Genomic DNA, 14,503 nt, shown 5'->3' on the forward strand with positions numbered 1-14,503 from the left:
CTTCGAATCTCCTCTCATATCATGTTGATTACATTTTCTATGGGAAGAAGGCCTGATGAAATATTTTAAAATTTCTTGTTTCATTTTGAGAATGTCTAAAAGTTTGTTTAAATGTGATAAAAAAATCATATTGACATTATAATGTTTATACTGTTTGTTTTGACTTTTATATTATATTATATAATAATTTTAATAAAAACATGTCTATTCTATTTTATATTATGTTTATATTATTTATAATACAGTAAGAAATTATAATAGAAAAGCCTTTACAAAAAATGTTTACCTTAACAATACAAACCTTTTGATGATCCTGAAGTGAATTTTTTTGGAATTTTTGTTTTGTTGGGAGATTTTGAAAAATTGGCCATTTGTTCTGAAACAAAAACAATTTTAAAAATTCAGATTTTTTAAACCTTTTTTTCTTCTTTTTTTTTTTTTTTTGGTGGGGACGGGGGTTGAACAGAGATTCCGGTTCTGACCTGCTCTACTCAGAACAATAGGTGATAAAAGGTAGGATTTGGCAATGTGTTAATTGATGTTAGGGATACGATGGCTATATGTTATACTAGTGTCTGGAACATTATGCAGGTCATGCTTCCAATTGCACTTTTAATGAAAAAGAACTTAATAGGATAAAATTACCAAAATATATTGTTTACAGAATTCAGAGCTGCTTGCTAGTCTCCCCTTTCAGATGTGCTTCCTCCCTGCAATTACAACTGAGGATGTGACGGGTTCCCCCCCGGGTGCCACTTGGAACTGGGGCACCGCTGAGCCTGCCTGACCCACCAGCCTGGGCTCCCTTTCACAATGAGGTGCTGTGATAAGTTGCCAAGCTCTCCAAGCTTGCTCTGTCACCAGCATACTCATAGACAGGGACACACCCAGCTGCAGCTTCACACACAGATGCTGAGATCAGCTCAGCTAAAGCACCTCCCAGTTGCTAAGGCCTGCACCCCCCTCCCCCCCCGAAGTGTAAACCCAAAATTATACAGTCTTGCGCTGCACAGGGAACTGTACAGCATAAGCTCATAAAATTCACCCCCTCCCTCAATGTGGAGAGAGATATGTGGAGGAGTCCCAGAGAGCTGGCTGTATTTTAAAGAAGCCTTATTGAGACGCAGGAACAAACCATCCCGACGTGCAGAAACAATAGCAAATATGGCCGGCAACCAGCTTGGCTTAACAGAGAAATCTTCAGTGAGTTTAAACACAAAAAGGAAGCTTACATGAAGTGGAAACTTGGACAGATGACTAGGGAGGAGTACAAAAATATTGATTGAACATGAAGGGGTGTAATCAGGAAGCCCAAAGCACAATTGGATTTGCAGCTAGCAAGGGATAAGAAGGGTTTCTACAGGTATGTTAGCAACAAAAGGAAGGTAAAGGAAAGCATGGGACCCTTACTCAATGGGAGAGGCAACCTAGTGACAGATGATATGGAAAAGCTGAAGTACTCAATGCTTTGTTTGCCTTGGTCTTCACAGACAAGGTCAGTTCCCAGACTGCCACACTGGACAGCACAGTATGAGGAGTAGGTGAGCAGCCCTCAGTCATGAAAGAAGAGTCAACAGTGTGCCCTTGCTGCCAAGAAGTCTAACGGCATATTGGGCTGCATTAGTAGGAGCATTAACAGCAGATTGAGGGACGTGACTATCTCCCTCTATTCACCACTGGTGAGGCCACATCTGGAGTACTATGTCCAGTTTTGGACCCCCCACTACAGAAGGGTTATGGACAATTTGGAGAGAGTCCAGCGGAGGGCAATGAAAATGATTAGGGGGGTAGGGCACATGACTTATGATGAGAGGCTGAGGGAACTGGGCTTGTTTAGTCTACAGAAGAGAAGAGTCAGGGGGGATTTGATAGCAGCCTTCAACTACCTGAAGGGGGTTCCAAAGAGGATGGAGCCAGGCTGTTCTCAGTGGTGGCAGATGACAGAACAAGGAGTAATGGTCTCAAGTTGCAGTGGGAGAATCTAGGTTGGATATTAGGAAAAACTATTTCACTGAGAGGGTGGTGAAGAACTGGAATAGGTTACCTAGGGAGGTGGTGGAATCTCCATCGTTGGAGGTTTTTAAGGCCCAGCTTGACTAAGCCCTGGCTGGGATGATTTAGTTGGGGTTGGTCCTGCTTTGAGCAGGGGGTTGGACTAGATGACCTCCTGAGGTCTCTTCCAACACTAATCTTCTATGATATGCAACAGCTTTCTGCCCCAAGTTATAATTTCCACACACTGGTTTTATACAAAACAAAGACAAGTTTTTTAACTACAAAAGATAGATTTTAAGTGATTATAAGTGATAACAGATCAAAGCAGATTACCTTAGTAAATAATCAAAACTGCAAACTGAGCTTAACACACTAGATAGGTAGGCTATGAATCAGCAAATTCTCACCCTGAGTGATAAACAGGCTGGCAGATTCTTAAGGCACAAGTTGCCTTGGCTTTTCCAGGTTTTCATATACAGGCTAAAAATCCCTCTAGCCTGGGACCATCACTTCCCAGTCCTTGCCCCTCAGGTTTGTTATTGTAGGGAGAGTGAGGTATCATCATGATGTCATTGTACATTGTATATCTGCTTCCCACTTCTGGAAAGCTCTTTCACTGTGACCTGGGTCAAACAGTTCCCACTGTGTAGTGCTATCTCTGAGAGGTTTCTATTGGACACAGTTCCTGGGGTTATCCTTATGCTTTTGTGCATTTTCTAAATAAGCCATTAACATTGTTTGGCCTTTTTACTGTTCTACCTGAAAGGCTGCTTGTGGGTGTTTTCAACCTCACAACATGTTTCAGTAACACATACATAGCCAAACTTCATAACTTCATGTATGATGACAGCACATACAGTCCAACAAGATATTAATGTCTAGCATATCAAGACTTCTAGAATAATCCCTCACAAAGCATACTTTGTATAAACATATCCTAATTACATGACAATGATGAATATTGGGGTGCCAGGGTATCACAGGGGACTTTCACTTTTCAGTAAAAAGATGATAAAGGATCTTTTTGCATTTTCTAAAACAAACTTTATCAAGAGCCAAGAGCTGAGAATTCTATTTCTAAATGAAAATCATAGCTGTGGTACCTGAGGCAGAAAGAAGCTGCTGGATTATAGATCATTCATAGCTAGTACTTGTAAGCCACCAAGGGCTGCTGGAAATATTATACGGCCTCTTGAATGACAATTTTTTTTAAACTTAAACAGACCCAGGGCCATAGCTGATGGAAATGTTTACTGTGAACAATACATTCAATGAATGTAGCATATGTATCTGTTTATGAACAATAAGACCCTGGTTTCAACCCATAATAAAAATGTGATTGACTATTTCTGTCAAGTCTAAGCCCAACAAAAGCAGTGTGAAGTAATGTTAACTTTCAGACCATTCTTGCTTGAAAGAATTAGGGAGGAAAAAAAAACCACATTGAAACAGGAGGGGAAAGAACACAGAAAGGCAGAAGAGAGAAGAACAAACAAGAGAGGTGCTGGAAGAATAAGCGAATGCAATAGGCTGCCCAATGGGAGGGGAAGGGGAATAGTACAGATCAATTGCCACACTAGAAAGCAGGCAAATATGCAATAAGCTAGTGCCTTCTCACTAGCTTAAAGGATATTTACAAACAAGTAAATCCCATGAATCTCTCAGTTGATTTGCAATAAGAATCCTACTTTAAGTTTTATATGAAACCTACAAAAAGAAAATCTTAATACCGGGTGGAAAAAAGAGATATATGGATATGGCCCAGCAGGTAATGCACACACCCAGGAATCAGGGCTCCTATAGTCTGCTCAGCCATTGCTTAACACTCTGATATTGTGAAGTAGAGAGTATTTTCACCACCTATTGAAATGTACTGGAATTGGGGATGCTCAACAACTTGCAGGATCAAGGTCTTCCAGTGCAAAATAAGTTCAATGACACTTATCTCACAGGGATGCTGACAGGTTAAGGAGTTGATCCTGCAATTGTGAATATTCACGTGAATATGTTTTACTCATATGAGTGAAGGTTGCAGGATCAGATCACTAATTAACAAATGTCAGTAAAGTATTATGAGGTTCTTGGATAAAAGGTGTTGTGGGAGTACAGAGTATTATAATTAAAACATCCAATTTATTTCTACAAATTGGGCCTGGCCTTTATAAAATCAAAGTACCACAGCTCTGGACCCTGATAACTTGAGAGAGATTTCTTCTCACAAAAGCCTTTTCATATTAAAGTGCTGTATTCTATATATTAACAAAGATAAAACAAGTTATCAGTTGACATTTTTGAAAGCTTAAGGATGCCTGAGGGAAATCTACTTTGCATTCTATACTTTTATACCAAAATGTACGATTCACCAGGTCTGCAGCGAATTATTTGCTACTCACTAGGCCAGGGATCGGCAACCTTTGGCACGTGGCTCGCCAGGGTAAGCCCTCGGCGGGCCGGCCCGGTTTGTTTACCTGCCGTGTCCGCAGGTTCGGCCGACTGCGGCTCTCACTGGCCGCTCCAGGCCAATGGGGGCAGCGGGAAGTAGCGGACAGCACATCCCTTGGCCCGCGCCACTTCCCGCAGCCCCCATTGGCCTGGAGTGGCGAACCGCGGCCAATGGGAGCCACTATCGGCCGAACCTGCGGACGTGGCAGGTAAACAAATTGGCTCGGCCTGCCAGGGGTCTTGCCCTGACGAGACGTGTGCCAAAGGTTGCTGATCCCTACACTAGGCATTGAAAGTGGTGAACAACCTCAGGAAAGTTCTCCAAGAATATAATAATAATTAACCTCCCTTTAGGCCTAAATACTAATTTGTTAAAGTCAGATTAGCCATTAAAAAAAAAGATCAATAATTCCTGTCTGATTGCTAAAGAATTGCTCTTAGCCATATTAACTCAGGATGGGAAATGTAGGAGTATCATTCAGAACCACTGCTTTCCACCTTCTGGTTCTCAATCCTAGTCATATGGCTGAGATTTTTTAGACTGCAGGAATAAAAGCAGAAAGTGAAAGGTGCCATGGTTTATGCACTCCCGCTGGATATAAAATAAAACACATTATTTTGTCACAAAAATCACAGCATTTGCAAAATATTAGTCTTGAAGAAGCATTGTGAGTCCCAAAAGAGTATTTTAAGTGCTTTTACTGAAAATGTTTTCTTCTTTTCTTCCAACATTAGACAGAAAGATTGTCAGATGGCAAGACTAGAAAGAAGGGGAGTCTGAGATATGCAAGTCTGATGCTAATAAAAAAATAAAACACATTATTTTGTCAGTAAACTGCAGAATCTTTAAAATATTATACTTTAGGAACTTTTCTTAACTCCAAAAGAGCACATATTAGGTGCTCTTTATATATTTTATATCTCCTCAATATATGTTTCACTCTATATGCATCCGAAGAAGTGGGTTGTAGCCCACGAAAGCTTATGCTCTAATAAATTTGTTAGTCTCTAAGGTGCCACAAGAACTCCTGTTCTTTTTGCTTATACAGACTAACACGGCTGCTACTCTGAAACATATTAGGTGTCTGTCTTTTCTATTTTAGATGATTTCTCAAATTTAGACTTATTCTTGATAATTTTCCATTTTTAATTGTTTTATATGAATGATCACTTCACTAAGAGAAATATTCTGCTGCCACTAATTACACTATTACCTTACTCTGCAAGTAGCCTATTGATATGGATCGGACTCTTCATAGAGTGAAGTACTACTCGATGGTGTCCGAATCTGGCTGTAAGCTGGACAGAATTATTATTATTTATTTATGCCTTAAAAAAACCCCAAAATCATGCTTGCATGCCAGGTGGGTATTTGCAAGCTCTCACAGCTTTATTCTACTTTGCATTATACAAGGATAGTTCCCATGGTAACTATTACATCATTTGGCACACATACTACCTGAGAAAAACAGAACAATTTAATAAAGAAACACACATCCACCATTGTGCAATCTGAATTGATTTAGCTATTGCATAATTATGTTTCACGAAACAAACAAAAGACTGCATCAGTTCTCAGTGTCAGTGTGACCACTTGTCTCTCAAAAGTTAACATTTGTCTCCAGTTCATCCCATGCCCAAACCTCCCTCTGCCACTCACATCTTAAAAAGCTCGACTCTGCTCAACTATTTTTAAAAATTGCACCCTCCTCCTATAACCTTCCCGTTTCCTTCCACATAATTTTGTTCTCCTCCCCCCCCCCCCAATACTAGAGCTGGGTGAGATTGGAGATTTAAAACAAAAACCAAAACTCATCCATGTGAATTTTGAAAAAAGCTGCAACAACAGTGGGAAAAGGAGGACATTTCCTTCCCACAAAATAAACACATAGAACTGGTAATTGACAAGTTCCTGATTTCTTCCCATTCCTGCCACTATGGCCCAGCTCTTCAAAGGGAGTTAGGTGCCTAGCTCTCATTGATTTCAACTAGAGCTGGGTGCCTCAATATCTTTTAACATCTAGGCCTAAGTGACTTTACTAGTTTGGACTAATTCACAGAGCAAAATCTTCACTGAGGTGTAATTAAGGCTGGGAGTATCAGTAATTTAAAGGCAAAAATCCTGATGAGCGTGTTTTATTTATAAAAACAAAACAAAAACTATTAAAAGGCAGGAAATCCACAGTTGAGGTTAACCTTAAAAGAAACTCAAATGTTTGAAAGGGTAGAAAGAAAGAGGGATTGGAAAGGCTGGAGTGTGAGTATCACATTGTGCAGTGTAATTCAGACCTGTGAGTGATTGTGTCACCACTGCCCTGTAAACCTGGGTGCCTTAAATACTCTGATGCTGTGACTCACAGCCCAGACACCAAAAGCCAGAAGACCCTGAGTGTCTGCATGGTGTGCAGCCATGGTTCAGCACTCTGACCCCAGTAGCCTGCCTAAAACACAACAGCCACATCCTGGTCTCCACCAACCTTGAGAACTACTTGCAGGGTGACCCCAACAAACTCCCAGTCCTGAATTTCCCCAAAACCATATGCTTTGAAGCATCCAGCTCTCTCCTGGAACTGACAGAATTAATAAAGTTTGTTGCTCTTTTAAAGAGACACAATCACAACAGCTCATTACTTTAACTGGCGTTAACAATCAATTCAAACACAGCACTGGGTTGGTTTAGATTAAAAGTGAAACAAGTTTTCCCAAACTCGGTATTTTGTCCCCAGACTCAGGATGAGCTCATGCTGTTCTTCCTCTCCGGTGGACTTCCTATCCCCTTGCTGATTCACATGTAAATGAAGGGCTTCCATTGTTTTGATTCCACCATGCTTAGTTTACATTGGGGCAAGGTAGATAGCTGCCTTCCATCCTGTCTGGGAGAAAACCTGTTTCTCTCCCTTTGGTTGGTCACAGATTTTAAATCATAATATCAGTGAATATTCATAATTTCTCATATAATGTTAATACATACATTTCAGAATTATATTATCACCAGTGTATCACCAGTTCACATATGATACCTTTCATGTCCCGCTTGAGCCATTGTTATTTGTTAATCTTTTCAGAAGGAACCCCTAGATAATAAAGCATGGCCGTTTTTGCTGCTGACAGCACCTAGCAGATGGCTTACAATAGGAATTGCAATAGTGGCAGGCCAGTGTGCACCTAGACCAGGGATCGGCAACCTTTGGCACGCGTCCCGCCAGGGTAAGCACCCTGGCAGGCCGGGCCGGCTTGTTTACCTGCCGCGTCCACAGGTTTGGCCGATCACGGCTCCCACTGGCCGTGGTCCGCTGTTCCAGGCCAATAGGGGTGGTGGGAAGCAGCAGCCAGCACATCCCTCGGCCCGCGCCGCTTCCCGCAGCCCCCATTGCCCTGGAGCTGCAAACTGCGGCCAGTGGGAGCCACGATAGGCCGAACCTGAGGACACGGCAGGTAAACAAACTGGCCTGGCCCGTCAGGGTGATTACCCTGGCGAGCCTCATGCCAAAGGTTGCCGATCCCTGGTGTAGACCCTGATTAGGGACCACACTTAAGCACATGCCTAAGTTCATCCTTGTTTGGCAAAGAAGTTCACTAGAGCCATTTGAAAAATGGGAGAAAAAATTCACAAAAGATTTTGAAATGTTGAAGTTTAATTCTGTGGGTTTCATTACTTCTGTTTTAATAGTTTGTAAAATTATTTATTGAAAATGGTATTTTTCTTTTCTGAAATTTTTCTTTTTTTAAATTTTAAAACTTGTCCATTTCCTTTTATGCTCCCTTTTCTTCCTGATTTTCTCCCCCTTTTTTTCTTTCACCACTTTGCCACTGAAAATGGTGAAAACAAATTGAGAATGAGGGGGAAAAACAAATTGAGAACGGGGGGCGGGAAGCTATTTTTGTTTGTATTCTAATTTTTTTTTAAATGAAACATTTGAAAAAAAGGTTTTTTTTAAAAAAAATCTGACTTAATAAAGACCCTTTTTCAATGAAAATATTTTTCAGTTGACCATCTCTAAACTTAAACATGTTCTTAATGTTAAGCAAGTGTCATTTACTTCAATCATAGTTAATAGAGATGCTTTTCTGAATGGGTGCCCCTGTCTGTTACCCACTGCATGACCACTTCAGGGGAAGGTGCAAGAAAAATGAAAGCAGATTTTAAAAAGAGCTTAGCACCCAACAGCTCCCACTTAGATGGGCAATTCTGGAATAAACTGGAGAAATTCCGTCCTAACACCATCAATGATTGACTTATGCCCTGGAGTTTGAGGGTTTATATTCCAGAACAATTTATTTTTTGAATCTACTACTTAATGTAACTATGGATGTTCTCATTATCCATGTAATGTCTTAATAATACAGCAATTAAAGAGTTTCAAAATGTTCATTGGTATAGTAATTTTCCTCTGGAGGTATTCCAGTCATTTGAGTCATAATTCAGCACTTTGAAAAATCCCAAATATGGATTTCTCTGTTAATAAGCATTTTAAAATTTCCTGCATATGTATTTCATATTTACCCAATAGGAAGTAATGGTTATACAGTCATTGGTTATATGTAGCTTTATAATTTCAAATGCTTCTAGTTAGGTAAGAAAAATATATCCACTTGTGTCACTAGTGTTACAAGAGGCACAGAAATCAGGTACATAAAATCATCTATAATGAAGTACTCAACTCTCACAGTTCCTGGAGCCCTGAAACCAAGTCAGCATAGATGCAAACTCCTCAGAGTGTGTTTCTTGTTTGAACAAGGGAGTGTGAGTGGGGGAAGACTAACAACTTACTATGTATAGGAATACTCAGAGGGAATGAAAAAGAAGACATAAAATTAACCAATATCCACCCTTCCTACAGGGTCTGTTTAGCATTTATCTGTTTACTCAATATTTCTATGGCAGGGAGAGAGTGCTTCTCAAATTCCCATGAGGGCATTTTATCCTCCCAATGTTGGAAATATTCTCCCAACCTTACACATCTTTAGAAGACTTCCTTCACTACTGCCTGCTATTGGATTATCAACTTGTTTTTTTAAAGGCCCTCCAGATAATTTTTTAAAAGCAGGACAGATTGCATCTTCCTGTGGAAACATTGAAGGAACAGGGCCAAAGGGGAGGAGAGGTGTGAGATTCACCTCACAAAGGTCTCATGATGACAAGGAACAGAGTTTCCTCACTTCCACATGGAACAAGCAGAGGGATTCAATCCTTGGAAACCACAGATCCTTGGAGTCTGTGCAGATTTGGGTGATTGGATGCAGAACTTGTGCCTCTGCACTGGTTCCAGGACCTACTTTAGCTCGCTGACAGAGTATGTCCAATAAATGTGTGCTATTACATGCTTCTGAGCCCTTCTGTGCCTTGGAAGCTCTCTCCAAAGGGGATCCCACAGTGTGGAGGTGGGGCCACCACAAATTAATGCAGAATCAGGTCATATTAACTTTTCTGCAAATTTCTCATGAGGTTGGTAAGGAAGGGGATAATTTGCATTTAGCCAGCTTCACCCTCAACCCTTTATTCACATGTGGATCCTGAAAACAGTGAGATATACTCTGCTCATGAAGGATGGGGATGGTTCTGTGGAGTGGCTGACCTCCCTCTCCACGTTGGGCTACTGGATGAATAGAAAGCTGTTGAAAGCTTCAGTAGCACACAGAATCATAGGAATGTAGGCCTGGAAGGGTCCTCAGTAGTCACCTGGTTCAGTCCCCTGCATTAAATGGAGTCTAGTAATAACTAGACCATACCTGATAGGTGTTTATCTAACCTGTTCTCAAAAACCTCCAATGACGGAGATTCCACAACATCTCTAGTCAATTTGTTCCAGTGCTTAACCACCCTGACAGTTAGAAAGGTTTTCCTAATGTTCAACCTAAACCTCCTTTGCTGCAATTTAAGCCCATTGCTTCTTGTCCTATACTCAGAGGTTAAGGAGAACAATTTTTCACCCTCCTCCCTGTAACAACCTTTTATGTACTTGAAGACTACTATATGTCCCCAATTCAGTCTTCTATTCTCCAGACTAAAGGGATTACACAGGGTTTATCTGTCAAATGAAAACCATGATATCTCCTCTATTAGGCAGCAGAGATGGTGGCGTCTTGACTTGAGGCCCAAATGAGTTGAAGAAAGGTTTCATCACCACATTCTTCCCTGTGAGCAATCACTTTTCACTTGCTAGCTCCATGGTAATTCTCACAGCCAAAGCCATGGTCCTGCCAGCTACTCCATGGAGACAGGGGTCAAACTTGTGGAGCAGCTTACAGGATTGGGGCCTGAATCTTCACTTAAACTCAGGATCAGTATTTTTGTATTAGAGTAAAACCAAGTGCTCGGCACTGCTGCAGTAGATCTGATTAACATGCTAACTCAGATGTTCACATGGCATGTATTTTCAAAACTGGTGCAACTGACATACTCAATGCAATGTTTCATAGTTTCTTGTGATATTTTTAAAAGTAACAAAAATAGCAATGGCCAAAGGAAGTTTTAGAGAAAATAAGATTCATATAATTATGTGGATTTAGCTAAAACTATCACAAAAAAAAATGAAGAAATTCTGAGTCAAGGATCCAACTTTGTCTTTTGTGCAAGGTAATGCAGAGGGGCAATGAGTATGAAACCCTAGCAGAGAAGTGTCTCAGTAAAAGCCAAGTAAGCCAAGTTACTGATTCTGGATATATGACAGGGATACTAGCTTTTGTAACCCTGATCCAGATCAGCTGATTGGGGCCCAGAAATAAAGCTCAAGTGCCCCAGCACTCCTGTGAGTCAAACTATTATAACAAATAGGAATTTTAGGTTCTGATCCTGCAATGTCTTGGACATGAGTAGAGTTTTGTGGCCATGCAGAGCCCTATTGGAGTCTGCGGGGTTCTGTATGGTGTGGCAATCCATCCACACACAATAATTTGTAGAACCGGGGCCTTAATTATCATAGAACCTGTGATTCCTAGGCACAGCAGGGTGAGTGAAGGATAAGGGCAAAGAGAAGACAAACAAGGATAGGATGATCTTTCAGCAGTAAGAAGGGAATTGTGAAAACTTAAACAAAGTTATGTTTGTGACAGGAATAAATGTATTGTCCACATTAATATTTGTTGTGTTTGGTGTTGCATGAAAATTAGCTGAGCGGCCCCACCCATAACATTAAAAGACGCATTTCTTTTTCAATATTTTTTTCCAGTGCCAACGAAAAAGGAAGAAAGAAACTAAGATGAACAAAAGTTGCTTGCTTGATTAGTACAAGAGGCAACATTCTTACAGGTTTCCCACACTGCCAAGGTCAATATAAAGTTGACAGATTCCAAAAGTCCACAAAAGAAACGTCATAAACTTCTTTCTGCTAAATAGGGAATATTAATTTCCCCTTGATTAATGTGCACCGCTCCCATTAGAGTTAATGAGGATTGCGCAAAAACTGAGGATAAAATAGACTCCTGTGTTTGTACTCTGATAAATCGCAATCTTACATTATCATCCCACAGGGGCTGTGCAACTACACTTCTGTTTTCTGGTTTCTGAATACCTCTTCTGATGGCCTAGTCAGGGCCTTTGGTGCTCCTCAGTGTGAGCTTGATCCTAGGCACCGTGGAGTTATTAGGTCTTCCCGTAAGGTTTGGCAGAGATTGTTGCTGACGAATTCCCATACTAATGGAGATATGAAAATGTCTACTTTGGCAAACGATGAGCCAAATTCTACTCCCACTTATCCTAGTTTAAATTCTGCATAGTTACACTGACTTCAGTGGACATACTCTTGATTTGTGTGCCATGTAACCGAGTTCAAAATCAGGCCCGCTATTGCTTCTGTTATTTCTGTACCTGCCCTTGTCTTTCTGTGGTGGGTTGTTTTTTGGAGGGGCATATATTTCATCTTCTCCTGCCTTCAGTGCTGCCATTTGTACAGCTGTCCCTGTCTCTCCTGCTGCTATTTCTACATCTGCCCCTGCTTCTACTGCTGCCATTTGTGCATCTGCTTCGTGCTGTGCAACTTATATGGTTTTGTCAGTAGTAAGGGACAGTGAAGGTTATAATTTACTTTCCTCAGCAGACACACAAACTCTCTCTCCTTATACTTATCCTGTCACTGTCCCATAGCTCATACATTTCTCTTTAGTATCCCAACATCTTTCTCTCCCACCAAAGAAGAAAAGAATTTACATATTAATTATAACTTGTCTAGTAAAAATGAAACAGACACCTGTAATTATGCAGAGGCACCACACACTTGCACATTGCTAAATCAATGATGAATGGAAAAGGGAGCTCATTAAAATGAATCACAAATTTACTGCATAATACATCTAGATTTGCAGAACATATTAATTCAATGGGGGTGAAATATGTGATATTAAATAGCATGTGTGAAGAAACCTTCAAGAGCAATTTAAATAATTATCCTAGTGCTGGGTAGTATTGTTTGTTTGTTTGTTTTCCTCATGCCCAGTTACTAATGCCTGGATCCTAAAAGGTATTTAGGCACCTAACTATGGTTGATTTCAGTGGGAGCTAGGTGCCTAAATACCTTTTAGGATCTGAACCTGAATTCCTTAGTTAAGTTACAAAATTCTGATTTACAAAACATGGTTTTCAGCAGAATTTGCCAAGCTAGGTTTATCACTTAACACTGGGGCCTATCCTCTTCTCTCAGTTAGAATAATAATAATAATGCTTTGAACGTGTACAGTGCTTTCCCCTCAAGGTGTTGAAAGCACATTACACATGTTAATGAATTAACCCTACAAGATAGGCATTATGATCTCTACTTTATGGATAGGAAAACAGAGGCACAGAGAGTTGGGTGAGCTGCCCCCAATCCCATGGCCAAGGGATGAGGGGATTCTCTTAGGAGATGGGAATTAAAATCCCTGCTCTGCATCAGGCTAAGTGGGAATTTTGAACCTGGCTCTCCCACATCCTGGGTGAATGCTCTAACCGCAAGGCTAAAGATTACGAGAGGCTGCTCATCCTCTGGAGGCATCTTGTGTGAGGGCAGAACAAGGCAGGTGGAATGCCTAATTTAAGGTTCCCAACAGGGTTTAGATGGGAAATAGGCAGTTTTGCACATGCTCATTGGAAGACTTTTAAAGTACTTTACTGATGGAAACTTAGGCACCCACAAGGTTGGGAGGCAGCTGAACAGGGCTTTTTAGGATTTGAATTTTGGATTTATGCTCATAAAATGGCAGCTATTTGCCTAAATCGCTTTGTTGGTCTAACCCTCAGAATTTAAGACTTAAGGAGGGGCGCAAGAGGAGGGAAGGAAGGAAGTGGACGCAATGAGAGAAGTTTTGAGATGTGATTAGAAAAATGATGCTATCACTTCTGCCAGTGGCTGCATTAAGATGCAAAGCCATCATTTCGGAAAAGCCAAGTCTTCCTGGGGTTAGCAATCTCTCGAGTAACATCACAGATGAGAGCACGTTCAAGGTGCCAGAAGGCAAAGACAGTGAAAAGTGGGCTGATTAAGGAAATGATGACTGCCTTGAAATTGTCACAGTACAGTTGCTAATTAACAACTAAACTGAAGATAAGCTACTTTGAAAACATCAGCATGATTATATTACCGGGACCAAATTTCAAATTCCAATCAGAAAGACTTGAAAGAACTAGATTGTTTCTTTTAATTTATTTTCAAATTAAACATTATTGGTCCTGATTCCACTCTTAATTAAACTGGTGTTTGTTGCTGGAACAATTCCAAGGTAGTCAATGGAGTTACCCCAATGTGCAATCAGCAAAAGTGAGAGAAGAATCACAACCTATTGTTTAATGCAACCAAGAGTCCTGTGGCACCTTATAGACTAACAGATGTCTGTTAGGCTATAAGGTGCCACAGGACTCTTTGTCACTTTTTTACAGATCCAGACTAACACGGCTACCCCTCGGATACTTGACAACCTATTGTTTAATGTTATTTTAGGTAATTATGTGAGCACTGAAAATATAACCTGTAACTGTTAAAGTCCTGAGACTGGTTCTGCTCTACTGCACTAGGGGGCATGCTGCCCCAAAGGAAGCGGGGAAGGAATAGACACACAGCTCCACCTTCCCCAGTCGAGCTGGCTGCCTGTGAAATGG

Source organism: Terrapene carolina, unplaced genomic scaffold (genome assembly GCF_002925995.2).
Source record: "Terrapene carolina triunguis isolate 2854851 unplaced genomic scaffold, T_m_triunguis-2.0 Scaffold17, whole genome shotgun sequence".
Taxonomy (NCBI): domain Eukaryota; kingdom Metazoa; phylum Chordata; order Testudines; family Emydidae; genus Terrapene; species Terrapene triunguis.